At 39.3% G+C, this 14,605-nt stretch overlaps 1 long non-coding RNA gene across 5 annotated transcripts in view; it reads right to left on the bottom strand.

Moving 5' to 3' along the window:
• LOC149864737 (uncharacterized) overlaps nt 1-14,605 on the bottom strand; it is a 60,151-nt gene that overhangs the window by 33,779 nt on the left and 11,767 nt on the right. For 2 of the 5 annotated variants that reach the window (XR_016442255.1, XR_016442258.1), the window contains exon 4: nt 12,586-13,267. The exons of 1 other annotated variant lie outside the window; for it this stretch is intronic. This is a non-coding gene — a long non-coding RNA (uncharacterized LOC149864737). Of the gene's footprint in view, nt 1-6,612; nt 8,423-8,468; nt 9,960-12,585; nt 13,268-14,605 lie in introns of those variants that run through there. 2 more of the 5 variants (XR_016442254.1, XR_016442257.1) reach the window with 2 other exon arrangements.

Genomic DNA, 14,605 nt, shown 5'->3' with positions numbered 1-14,605 from the left:
AGGAGAGATAGACGAGAGAAGTGAATCCAGTGGGCCCGTAGCCTGCCAAAGAAACAAAGATAATAACCAGTCTGGGAGAGAGAGTGAAGTCTGAAGATTATCTAGACTGGAGGGATGATTGCATTAAGATCAGGTGGCCCGCCAGAGATTGGTGTAAGGAAGGGGTGTAGGGAAGGTGGAGCCCCATGAATATGTGCTGGCAGGAGCAACCAACCCCAAGGGACCTTCAACAGAAGACCCCTCCACTGAAAATACACTCAAAGTCGTGGCAGGAGAGTTCAGGGGCCTTCTCCGGGGTGATCGAGGTTCCTCCATGAAGTCGTGGCAGCTCTTGAGCGGGTGTTCGAAGCAAGGTGGTCACACATATGGGAATTTTAGAAGTGCTTAGCCTACTCAGGTATCTAGTTCCCATTTTAATCAATGGGAGTTGACATCAGTAGGACTTAGGTGCCTAAACAGGTAGGCCCCTATGTCTTCTACATTTTAGAATTGTTAGAATTCAGCTTTTCCTAACTGTTCTTACTTTGGAAAAGGAAAATAAGCTTGCCTGGTTTTATTAGTCCAATGTATTTCCTAGCCTTAAATGACTAAAAATATATATTTTCTGTGCCCCCACTGGCTGTCTAAAACCTAGAATAATTTAAGCCATTTCTTTTTGTCTACAGTGAAAAGTAAAAATACTTACATTTGTTAAAAAAAAAGATAATAAAAAGTAAATACCACTATTGGTACCTTTGTTATCACTTTACAAATAAAGCCTGAGTTGATCTCAAGAGTCAAACATTTACTCTTTGATTCTGCAGTGAGTTTAGCAGTACCTTTTAGCTTTATTAAAATTTGAGGAGAGCTCACTGATTTAGTGCATTTTTAAAGTTTATTTAAACCACAATTAACCTTAGCATATGTTGTCATAATTTCAAATATAATTTTAATATTTCAGTTTTAAAATAAAACTTGTATTTGTATTTTTTTAAAATATTTCTATAAATAATAAAACTTAATCCATCCTCTCGTCTGCTTTTAAAGTGCATCAGTTAAAAGTGCTTTTTAATGATAATTTAGTAGCAATGATTTGGTTTTGTGGCTTACTGAAACAAGTATAATTCTATACAGGTAGGGAGCTCCGTAAATCACGCCAGAAGTGCCCCCTGCAGTGGCTCCTTGAATGTTTTTCATTTCACTGCTTGTCCCTCCCACCCGATTAGCAGAGGTGCCCCACTAGCTGGGCTGTTTACCACTGATCGCTGGGGAAGTGAAAACTGTGGCATATTTAAAACCTCCGCCAATGAGGCAGGGGCAAGCAGCTAAATGAAAAACATTAAAGAAATCACTACAGAGGGGATAATTCTGGCATGATTTATGAAGAGCCCTATAGACAGGCGATCAGGTGTTTTGAATTAATCCAAAGATAGTTAGGTAGTTCAATTTGGTTCCCCAGTACTGAGGCAAACTCAGTTCAAGTTCTGATAAAGGTCTCTTATTCTGTTGACCAGTAAAATAAAGCTTGATAAATTAACCCTGGGGGACAGAGGGAGCTCAGCCATCATACAGCTTTTGTAATATTCCTTATAAGCATTGCTGAGTCCTAGAAAGATCAGAAGCCCATCCTCTCAGGGAAGATAACTGGTTTGATAAATACTCCCTAATGGAGATTTGGGGAGATGATGGGGAGGGAGGGGGGAAAAGGGGAATAAATGTCCTTGCATGATGAAGTACTTCAGTCAGGCATGATTGTTGCTATAAGAAGAAAAGATGGACCTGGGATGAATAGTTCAACAATGTTTTCCAATAAGCATAGGCTAGAGTCTTGAATGTACACCTCTGGGTTCAGCTACTACAGAAAGGAAGGGATAGACCCAAATACAGTTTATCATGTCTGTGCAAAATACTGCTCCTAGGATATTTTTCTTCTGAAGCAATATCTTTTTAACTAAAAGAAAAATGAATCATATTAAGCCTTCTTCAAATGGATATGACACTTTTATTGGAAGTCTAATCAAAAGTGTACTCATAAAATGTATACTCCCAATTTACATATGATTGGCCTTTATACCTATATAATACCAAAATGTATGACTACAGACTTAATGAGTAGATTTAAAGTCTGTCATAACCTGGTGGGATAAAGCTAATCTAAATTGACTACATGCCATAATTTTATTACACAAAGTTATTGAAAAGTACATGAATAATTAAATGGGCATATAATAGAGGAAGCATTTTGAGCTGTAGTACTGTCACAGAGCCTAACACCCGATATGGCTGAATAACATGTCCACCGCAATAACACAGTTTAAGTTACTTTCTAGAGAAACTGTGGCTCAAATAGTCCATCAATGAAATTTGCTTGAAAAAACCATGACAGCTCTGGCAGTTATAAAACAGGGGTGCCTTGTTTTGCTGAGTGACACTAATTATAGGTAAGAGCTTTATAAACATACTTTTTTGTTCTCTGAAAGCTGAACAACATAAAATATAACTTTGATATAACAAAAATGACATCTATAAATAAATAGAAAATAACTGTAGTTGTCTAATTGAACACAGGTAAGAAAACAGTTCAGAAACTATTGAACTATTTTCTGAGGTGGCATTTTCTACTCTTGACATTGCTCAAGTGTGTGTTGGTTTTTTTTACATTTGGAGTTCCTTCATCTGTGGCCCTGTAAGGCCTGGTCTATATACATGATCAAATGTGCCTTGATCTAACCTGTTTTCATGAAACTGATTTTAGTTTGGTTAAAGGCTGTATGTGGCCACTCTTATTTTGGAATGCGAGTAGCCAAACAATTTAAGCCATTTTCATTTTTAAATAAAAGTGGCCACATACTAATTTATACTGAAATAATTAAATCTGATTTGGTCAGACCACTGAATGTGTTATATAGATTAGGCCTTTAGGAAAAAAGCTTTCCACCTGTGGTAACAGAGTAGTCGCTCAGTGAAATTGAGCAATACATTGCTACACAAAGAAAATACACCCTTTTTGTCATTGATGCTTGGATGTAAACAGTAGAAGAAATATAAAAGTTTATCTACACCCACAAGTTCAAAATTAACCAATCATTAAGAAAACTATGGTATCAAAGGGACTAATATAATGAAAAATAGAAGTTTAGTGTTCAGCAGTGATAAAGACAATTATTGTGATAAAAATAACATAAAGATCATGTTATTTATGTATATTACTAGCACATGTAAGTTAATATACATCTGAAATACTGTGTGCTATCCTGAACACTATACTTTAAAAGCATATAGGAAAAATACAAAGTGTCCACAGATGCATGCTGAAATAGAAAGCTTTTGTATTATGTATGAGTGCTTTTTTTTTAAGCACATGAATTTGTGTTGACTTACTCATCATGGTAATGGCGGAAATGGTTGTATTAGATGAAGAAGCAGCCTTTCACTCAATCTTGAATAAAACCTAGTACAATTGCAATGAGTGGTCCCTTGTCAATACTATAGTCTCAGTGTATGAGACTGTGCCTTCAATTGCTGCTTTTTAAAAAGTAGCATACTTCTCACAGAATGCAGAGATAAAGAAATGCATAATAAAATGAAGAGATTATCTGTTTGGTAGTGAAGTTATGATATATTTCCAAGGCTTGAGTGCATTCCTGGTGGGAGGAGGAGCATATTGCTTAAGATACCTACTGCTGGATGAGAACTGTATACACCTGTTAAGAAGAGATGGAGGGCCAAATATCCACCCGAATTTGGAGTTAGAGAATGCACTTGCAGTCCCCTACAGCTGCAGTTCTAGACTCTGAATGCAAGTGGCATCCTTAGCATTATCTACTATTAGAAGGCTGACTAGATCAATATCACTGCAAAACATGGCAGCCAGTGCATGTTCCAACTGCAGTGCTTAAGACATACACCCCAGTTTTGGAGGGCTGGGTTTTGGGGGAAAAGGTGTGTGCATGGTATGTGAGTAAATTTGACAGGTAGGTATTTATTAGCCTTAAAGAGGTTCAAAGCAACTTACGCTAAAAATGGATAAATTATAAAAAGTTTAACATAAAATGATACTTAACAAAACAACTTCCCAGACAATGTCCCAAACCTTAAGCCTGCCTGCTGAAGACCTGCCCAAATGAAAAGGTTTTCCAATGCTTCTGGAAGATGTCCAGGCTTGGACTCTGATGGGCCACAAGTGGGTGTGGATTCCAGAGCTGAGGAGTGACTACCAAAAATTACCTCCTACATGATGGACTTGGTACATGGATAGTAGGGCTGTGCAGAACAGGACTATTTCGTTTTGACTTCTGTTTCGCCGTTTCAAAGGGACAATGTTTTGTTTTGTCGTTTCATTTCATTTGGAAGCACTGTTCCGTTTTGTTTTGTCAAAACTGTTTCACACAGCTTGGGCTGCACTCAGAGTGGCCCTGCCACTGGCTCTCCCCTGCCTCCTGGCACCGGGCTGCTTTGAAACTCAAAACATTTTGAAACTTTTGAAATGTTTAGAGTGCCCTCATTTCATTTCAAAGCTATTTCAAAGCCTTTGGTTTCATTTCGATTTCAGTGTTTTGAGCTTGAAACGCGTCCAAACAGCTTCAAAACAAAACACTCATCAAACTTTCGCAGAGCCCTAATGGATAGTATTTGCAGAAACTTGTTCTCAGCTGACCATAGGGATTCTAATGGAATGTAAGGGAGGGAGGTGGTCCTTTAGGTATGTAGTGCTCAAACTGTTTAGAGCCTTAAAGGTCAAAATCAGCAACTTAAATTGTACCTGGAAATGTATGACAAAGGTTAATTGTAGAGAAACAGCCTTTTTTTGCAGGCTGTATGGTTTTTGACTCCTCAGTTATGAACAGTCTTAACATGGATGTTCTGTATATTTTCAGTTTTCTTGCTATTGATTGAACAGTAGTTGCTGCTGAAATTATTACTCATAGTGGTAAGAATTTATTTTTTATCCTAGACTTTCTCTGTTTCTTTATCAGATGTGCAAAGTGGCTACTCATCTATTTTGCACAAGAGAAGCAAGGTTTTAAACAAGCAGAAATAAATAAAAATGACAAGATCTCAGATTAGCTGTTAATCATTTATATCCCCCAGCTATTATGCCCACTTATCCTTGGAAATACATAAATGTATGTTGTGTAGGCATAACAGCATCAGCTCCCAGTAAGCGCTCCCAAACAGCTATCAAATGCTTCCTCTAGGGGGAGCTCCCTGATGAGGAATACTCTGTGTTAGTGGTCATTATAGGAAGGGAGAGAAAGAGGGAGAGAGAGAGAAATGAAAGAGCCAAATATCAAAATTATTCAAACATCACAAATGCTGACATTTGTGGTTCTGTACGAAGCTTGGGGACTAGTTTGGAGCAGTTCTTCTTACAGCTATCTCATAGCTACTGTTTTTCCTAAAATCATAATCTTTTTTTTATTTTAAGGGGAGCGCTGTTACTAAGATCAGCATAACATAACTATTCCAAAGTTGGGTTAATGATTTTATTTTGAATAATCTTGTAAATTATCATCTTACATGTTCCATTAAAGGGCTTTCTCAAACTTTTGTGGTGGCATTTGTATAGACATATTGACCATCTGATTCCAGTACTTATTAGAGCATATGAACCATGGTTAAAGTTAGCAATGAGACACAACAGGACATGCATTGTTGTCCTGTAATTGCACATTTGGAGTTTGAAACATGAGGTCAAAGGCCAAGTGTCTTTAATTATCTGAGAAGTATAACTGGAGGACAACAATACACACCCTAGAGTGCTTTACTGGGATCAGAAACTGGGTTTGCATTATTGGGAACAGAGAAGATGATTGACAAAGGCACACTATATATTACTTCAAAGATTTGTATTCTGGCAAGTTTGTTGTGCCTGTGAAATTGCTGTACCATAATTACACAGCTATCACTCTCTATGAACTAGTCATGATACTCAATTTCTAAATAGCATTTTGGGAAGCATAATTTCCCTCCCTCCTAAATACTGAGCAACAATGGAAAATGGAGATAAATAAGGTACCTTGCTCTAACAAGGGTTAAGTAACCAAAACACTGGCAACTAGGCAGCTTGCAAAAAAAAGTATAAAACTATTACTTAGATATTTGTTACATAGAAAAACATGCAGTTTTATATACTAGTATATTTTCTTTATTATGAAGAAGTTTTATTTCACTCCAGTTTGCCTGGAGTTATGGAAAGGTTTAAATATACTGCCAGTTGGAAATATGACTGCATACTCTACATGGCATGTGTAAATTAAGACCAAAAACTTTTTAAAAAATAAAGAGAAAACTCATACAACTAAAATAATACTTTATATTCCTCAAATGAAAAGGACTAGAGTAAAAAAAATTGTGTGCCAAAGACTTTCTGACCTCTATCTGTAGAAATGAAGAATCAGAAAATTATATGGTCTTAATTCAGATGCTCTAGGTATTTGCAATAATTGTTCTTATATGAAAAACAAACTTCAGTTTCTTCAGACACTATTTTATTGAACTTGTCTTTGAGTCACAGGAAAATGTATTCTATCATATCTACAAATAGTTTTTATTCAAAATACCTGATAGTTTTATTCAAATACACTGTTTGGTTTCTCTACAGTTCATCATTTTACAATAGTTATACACCAATATTAATATTTTTAAGTCAAAAGACAAGAAAAGATGTAATGTTACATGATTGCATGTATCAGCTGCCAGGTATTTGATATGAACTATTTCTCCCTCTTCTTTTGTTAATAAAATGTTTGCTTTTCAAATGAATAAGTTCAGCCACAAGCTTGTTAGGGTGCAGAGCATTCCATTAAGCATTTGATATAGAATATTTTAAGTCAGTGCACAAAAGAAACAAATGGTTAAAGCACAACATCAGCTTTATGTATGTGCAGTTTGGATGATTTAACCTAGGGGATGGTTAGAGAATTAGACATTCTTGAAAAGGGCCTGTGGCCACAGAAACTTACTACTGGAGATTAAACTGAACCCAAGTCTTATCCTGCATCCTGAAAGCGGTGAGAAGTACCTATTGGACAAGATAGATCCCAAAATAACTGGATCATAAATCTGATAAATCACAGTGCAGTGTTAATTGTGGAAGGTGAAGTCAGCCCATCCCATTAGAATTCTAGGGTATATTTTTTTAATTAGTGGGACAGCAAGGTAAAGTTACAGTTGTGGTCACACTAAAAGTTGCCTAACTAGAGCTATAAAAAGAAAAAAAAAAAGAAGTCACGTGATAGAGTTTTATTTTTTTTTTAAATCTATGCTATATGTCTTAGCTTAAAGGAACTTTGTAATAGGTCTTACCTAAAACTTAACTAATGATGAATATTTTACAGTCATGGGATAAAGGTAAGTGGCCAGATTCTCAGTGGATGTAAATCACAGCTCTTTTAAAGTCAGGGAAGCTACACAGCCTAACGCCAGCTGAAGATTTAGTACCCATATAATATTATAATTTAAAGATTTTTACTTATTGTATTTATCCAAATCCTAGACAACTTTGTATTTAATACAGCCCCCCAGTAATTACAACCTATACATGGAAAATGTATAAATTTGTTAAAATTCCCCATGTATAGAATCTAATTATCAGAGAATCATCTTAATTTCATCCCCCCCCACACACTGCAGCAGGGCAAGTAGGTGGGGGGGGGCAGGTGACAGGGGAGTCAAGTGGCCTGCCCCCTGCCCCCTGTCCCTTGTCTCGTGCTGCCTGTCCTCCCTCACTACCTGTTGCCCCTGGTGCCTGTGGTTGTGCCAGTGGCAGCTCTGGCCCTATCCCTGAAGCTGGGCTGGAACTGCTAACACCACCACTGCCACTACTGCAGTGTGGCCTGACCAGGGCTAGAACAACCATATGCTCTATGTCCTGGGCTGGAGTGGAGCTGGAACAAGAGCCAGAGGGTAAGTGGTAACGAGTGGGGTGGGAGGCAGCAGGACAGTGGCTGCCGCTCTGAGCCCAAACCTGGGTAGGGGCCGCAGTCAGAGCTGCAACAGCTGCCTGTTCTCCTCCTCTGCCACCCCCACACTGCCTTGTAATCAAATCTAAGATAAAAGGCTTTTTCTCCATGTTAAATGGGGGGACCTCATCTTGGATTCAAGTAAACAGAGCAATTATTACTGAAGTTTCTGTTTAAAAAACATAAGATGAATGTTATCATCTTGGCCCACTATGGAAGGTGCGGTTAATCTCAGCATATCAAACAAAAAGGAGAACCCCCCCCATCTTAATCACAACTTTCTTTTGCTAGGAAAATGTATTAGATACTGGAATATCACCATTTGCCATTTTTAGGGAGGAGGGCAGGTTATCCTTAGGAGACTTATGAAGAAGATTGTTCTTGCATTTTGTCCCGAAAGTTCCAGAAGATGCTGTGCTCCAGGGCTGCCGTTCCACAGCCAGGTCTGGTTTGTAGCAGCCTGCCCACCTATTGGTCTCCTGAAATGAAATGTACAGCTGCAGTGTGCTGTATGTGAATCTCGTAGCAGTGAAGATAGATCACAGTCACTGAGAGCCTGTTCCTAAGATAATTGATCTAGATCATTCGTAAAGAATGTAGCCACACTGAAGTCAAAACTTAAAACTCAGACATTTATTTTGTAATGTTACAAGTACTATGGTGACAAAATTAGAGATGAATTGTCCTCTGAAAGTGACCGTAGGTAAATTTCTCAAGAAGCAGTATTAAAAAAGTATTAACACAGAAATGGTGAAATTTAAATTAAAAAAAAGAGAAACTTGGTTTTACAGCTGTAAAGTTACAAAGCAAGTTGGGGAATACATGGAAGGTAAAATATTCTTTTTTGGTAATGTACTTATATTTTAAATGTCTAGCCAAAGCTTGGGCATATATTTCTCTCAGTAAAATGTGGGAAAGAAAATATTTCTATACATTTTACTCTAGAGGGTGCTATTAATAACAACTAGACTAAGAAGGAGTGATGAAGTTCAGAGAAAATTATACTGCAATGAACAAAAGGACTTTTGTAGAGACAACTATTGTATGGACTGTTCTTTTCCTAAATAAATATGGATCAGACATTTTTGCTTTAGGGGGAGAATAGAGAAGACTGCTTTTAAAAATACTTATTTTTATGATTCATATTTAGAGTGTGTGTTGTGTCCTACATTGTTGCTATACTTCATATACTATTGTGATATGTTGTAGTCATTGAGAGTCTAAGTAATGTGCGGATCCCTTATCCAGGTCATATATTCTCCCTGGTCCTTTGTACAATATTCCATGTAAAGTGCAAGCATTTTTTTTTCAGCTTTTAAGAGAATTTTTTAAAAAATTGGATACAGTGAATCTTTTTGAAGTACTACATGTGAACAGACAGTTTACTTGTCTGTCTTCAGTGTTTATAGTTTAATGTCTCATTTTACACTCTCTTTTATAATGTAGCTAGTGAAGCTTCAAAATAAAATTTCTTTATTTGTTTTAAGCTTTATTTTCAGAAAGCAGTTTTCACATGGTATATCTTGTGGCATCTAAGACATAAAAATCAGGCTAAAATAAAGTGCATTAATGCATAGATGTGCCCACTGTGTACTTAATTACTCCATGTATTAGTAAAATCAATCATTTTGGTAATTAGGCCTTACTGGCTGGTTTGTGTTTTTCCTTACTTCTGATTCTGTATAAGAATATAAAGTATAATACAGTATTTCTTAAAGAGTTAAATCTTAAAAAGAATACCAGTGTAAGATAAATAAGGGCTGGGTTTTTTTAAACTCAAAATTTTAAGGCTACTTCTCTTCAATGTACAACTGGTTTTTTTTAAATTAAATTTCGTCTCAAATGGAAAAAGCTGAATGTTATCAAATTGAACAGGCTTATTCTAATATGTACTGATGTTTTATTTTGTATTGATGTTCTTATTTATTTTAATTTGACCTGGAGCATATACAAATTGAAAATGTTTTCTTAATTATAAAATATGAAAAGTCGTTGTAGGCTTCTGTGTCTTTTTTTCTGAAAATGACAAAGATGAAATTTAGAACTGATCATTTGTATGAGAGAAGACTGCCACAAATTCTAAAAATATAACAACAGTTTAATTTTTTAATTGCAATAAGACAAAGTATATAGCAATACCCTTATGTATATCACTAGTTTCATCACTAACATTGATCCCTTAAAGATGTCCTTAGTGGCCTCATCCATCATACGTCAGTGTTAGTCAACTTTCACCTACATTTGGATTTTCAAATGCCTAAACCAGGACTCTCAAGCAAATGTGCTTTCAGAGAAGGATTCAGTCCCTGTTTCACTATTCAGTGTTTACTCCCTACATCAGTACCTCAAAAAAGTTTTTGATTGTAATATCACTTTTGGGTCTTCAGCAACTCCATTGTTGCCTAGAACTTGTCCAGCATCTCTGGACCAGTGTTATTCTTAATACTTATGGGTGTGTGTAGATGAAACAGGTCCCTAAATTGAATGGAAACCCACCACTTAAATTTAGGGCCCTTTAAACCCCCATGTTGTGCACATAGTCTGTACTTAACTGCCACTCCAGTGGTGGAGAGGGGAGCGGTCCCTGGGCTGTGGGGGGGGGGCAGGTTGGTGCTTCCCTCTGTCGCAGTGGTGGCACCCCCCACCCCAGGTTGCACCTGCCCGCAGGCACCTGGCTCAGGCAGTCCCAGGGGGCAGCACAGCCACGCAAGGAACCACCAGGCCCCTGCGCAGCTCAGGCTCCAGTGGGGGTAGGGAGTGATGGCAAATCAGGCTTGCTGATTTTTTGGGGCAGAGCTTGCCTTCCTGGGCTACTGCTAGGATGCCTGCAGGGCTTTCTGCAGAGCCCTGGAGCTGCACAGAGCCTGGTGCTTCACTCTGTGGCTGTGGGGGCAGCAAACTAAAACTCCTCCTCCTCGGAGTTTCAGCTTCCTGCCTCTACAGCTGCAGAGCCAAACACCTCCTCCTCCTCCTTCTCCTTTGAGGAGTTTTAGTTTGCTGCACCCCAAGTCATTTAATATGCATTACGCTGCTGAATTTCCTACAGTGGCTGGAATTAATGTGCCATACACCACTGAGGCGTGTATGCACCATTTAGGTGGTGCAAAAGCATTTAGCCTGCTTTAAAGTGTCATGCACACATGCCCCTTTTTTTGTCTACACATGGCCTATGTCAACAGAAACAAACAGGAGTAGAAACCTGTGTCCACTGAAGTCAATAGCAAAACTTTCTGATTATCTTTACTGGGGCCAGAGTTTCATCCTAGGAATTCATCTTTAAAAAACTTGGTTCCTATCTCTAGAGCATCCTATAACAAAAAGAACTTTCAGCCCACACATTGCCAGTTCCAACATCCTGTTCTCCTTTTGCGTATTGTTATTTATAAAACTGTTAATTTCTGCATTTCCTAGAAAGCTTTCCTACAGAAAGTTAATTCTCATACTATCTAGCAAGTCCCCTTTCACTTCTGGCCCCTAAGATCTTCACAGTTCTGTATATTTTGGATGACTCTTCTTAGATTTGCTGGTATCAAAATTATGAGTTCTCATCTTTACTGTCAACTTTATTTAAAGTATTAAAATTTAATTATAGTATTTAATAAATAGTATTTAATATAACATATATAATAGGACAATTAATTCATGCTTTTTGTCCCTGCTGTTCTCATGCATTTCCTAGAAGCTTTTCTAGCCAACCCTTGCAATAATATAATGTAGCATGATTCAGAGATACTTTATGCCTCACGTTCCCAAGCAACCTGGCCAACAAGCTCGTATTCTTTACATCCTTTGATGTTTACATCCATCTATCTTCTCTAGCTTTCTATGCTTTCTTTAAACCCTAATCTTTCTATTTGAACAATGTGCAATAATCCAGTTATACTGTGTCTACTCTGTGCAGTCATTTTTTCAGGAAAAACTTCCTTGAAGTCAATGAGAATATTTTCTCCCTCTCCTTCCCCCCCAAAACTTAAAGATTTGATTTTTTTGTGGTCTCTTCTGAGACTGCCTATAAGCTTGGATGACTATGGGTGCTTACACAAGTGACATTTTTGTGCAACTGGGCCCCTGATAGCCATGATGTAACACAAGTGCACAGCTGCAGAGCACTTTTAACATGGCTGATCACACAAAACATTACACCTTGTGAAATGGGCTACTAGATTGAACACTCTAAAGCAGAGCACCTTAGGAAATTTGTGTTCCCTCAAGGGTTATGTTTTTGCACAAAGGGCTAAGCTGTCAGTAGGGGAGAGAGAGAAGGGAAGGGAGCAACACCCACCTGCTAGCTGTTTTGCCTGGCCTGTGCTGGAAGGGGGCCACTTTGTCTCACAAAGAACCACTCTGTCTCACAGACCACCCCCTCCAGCTACCCCGGCTGGGGTACTGGGGGGAGCCAGATCTGGCCCACGTGGCAAGGGGGCTACATTCCACTCCCCCTCCTCCTCAGCTCTGGCTGGGCCTCTTGAGAGTGGCAGCAGCATGGAGCTGCTAGTTGTTTTGCCCAGCCTGAGCTGGAAGCAGGGTGGTGGAACAGAGCCCCCTCACCTCGTGGGTCCGGCCTAGGTCCCCCCCCAGTACCCCAGCCAGTGTAGTTGGGGAGGGCCCATGAGGTGAGGGGGCTCTGTTGCACACTCCCCGCTCCAGCTCAGGCTGGGAAAAACAGCCTGCAGCTGTGTGCTGCCCCCTTCCTTCCCTCTGCTATGGACAGCCCCGGAGCTGGGGGTTGGGGTGGGAGAACAGGGCTGGGGAGGGGTGTTCAGCAGGCTGCTGGAATGCCCTTGCCTGCTGGCCAGGAGGGCTTGTGCAGGCAGGCTCAATGCCCCCCCGATCCAACAGGTGAACATCTTTTGGGTTGAGGGTGGAGCTCTCTCTCATGGCACTTTTTATAAACTGCTCCATGAGTTAGAGTGCAGCCCTAACCTCTGTAGATACGCTATGACTCATATATATATTTGCAATTTATTTTCATTCTAAGAAAACAAAATGTATCACTTTCAAGAAGATTATAACTGATTGTGTCATTCTGGTTTATCTTCTAAGTCAGTGAGACTTCTGAATTCACATCTCTGTTTATTTTAAAATGCTGTAGCTTCTTGCTCTCTTCACTACCTTTGCCAATGAGCAAGATTCAGTTATCCTCTGAATGTCCTGTTTTGATGGCTCTTGCTGCAGTCCATGTACCTCCTTGTAACTTCAGATGACAGAATTTGTAATCTCATTGGAATAGACTTTTTAGAAATGCTGGAGAGACTTTTTAAATCTGTCTCAAATTCTGAATCACAAATGCATCTGTCCTCAGGATATGATGTTTTGCTTGACATCTGGTAAATTAGAAAGAAATAAAAATCAGAAAGTAAGACTATATCTACGGTTTTATCAGCAGTCTTACTTTCTATTTTTTCTATCATTTTAAAGTTTCTTAATTATTTCCATACTATGGCAGTGTATGGAATCACATGATCATAGAATCATGTGATGTTGACAGGCAAATCCTTTGTTTAAAAGTCAGTGCAGTTGCAAGCTGAAATGTCTTGAAAAGCAAAGACTTGATTTGCACTATCAGATGTTGTCAACCTGTTTTTATTAGATCAACACCTACATTACTTTGGATGGCACTTGCAGGTATCTAGACACGTTAGATACTGGAATTCTTCTCTATGGGCACATCTACACATGCCCTCCATACAGCATTTGTTACTGCATTGTCATTTAGTACTTAAGGAAGTACTAAATGACGGTGCAGTAACAGCCATTACTCACCATCCTGTTGGCACAGTTATTTTTAGCAGCTACTTGACTGTAGTGATATGCTATAGTGAGATAGCTTGTCACTAGAGTAATGTAGCATTGGTGTCACAGTTTGTGCCTGATGACGTTACATCTCTGTAGCGATGAGCTACATTGCTGTAGTGCATCACTACAGCAATGTAGTGTCACATGTAGATGCACCCTATTTTAACTTTAACTGGTTCTTCCATAACATATGAAGCTAAGAAATGTTTGTTCAACATCAGTCATGAAAATGTTAGGACAGTCTGTTCTACTAAGACTAATTACAAACATTCAAAAAGCCCAAGGCAAAAATTGATCAAGCCTTTATGGGTTTCTCTAAGTTGCATAGATTAGATTGGGAATGAAAGGAACACATGTTCACCCTTTGTTGGGAGGGCATGCAGATACTTGCACTGGCTGAGGCCAGAAGGCAGGGGGCACTCCTGCATGCTTCCCAGCATGCTAGAGATTGTTGAGGGCAGCCAAGCACAGTTGAGGATCATCCCTGACTGGCTGTCACACACGTCCCCAACCCCTGCTGTCACTGCAGACCCTCCCCCATACCCAATCCTATGCTTCCAGGAGAATCCCAGAGTGGGTCACCATGGCACACCCTCCCTTGCTGCCACTGGCTGGACTACTGGGCATGCCAAGGTTACCCCTTCTGGGGTTTTCCTGGAAGCCTAGAGGTGGCATCGAAGGGAGTCCATGGTGACAGCAGGAGATTGCGAGTGTGTGCCTGACAGCCAATCAGGGATGGCTCAGCTCTGTAGAAGTAATGTCAAGTACAACACATTTGGAACCAAAGTTTTCAAGCTCCTGTCCCTGCTGCCCGGGGCAATCCTCTTAGGCTGCCCAGTGAGTCTTCCAGAGCTTGGCACCAGCGG

Source organism: Crocodylus siamensis, chromosome 5 (assembly GCF_052110815.1).
Source record: "Crocodylus siamensis isolate JL-2025a chromosome 5, ASM5211081v1, whole genome shotgun sequence".
NCBI lineage: Eukaryota > Metazoa > Chordata > Crocodylia > Crocodylidae > Crocodylus > Crocodylus siamensis.
The sequence above is the reverse complement of the archived record's forward strand: the minus strand, read 5'-3'. Positions and strand labels throughout refer to the sequence as shown.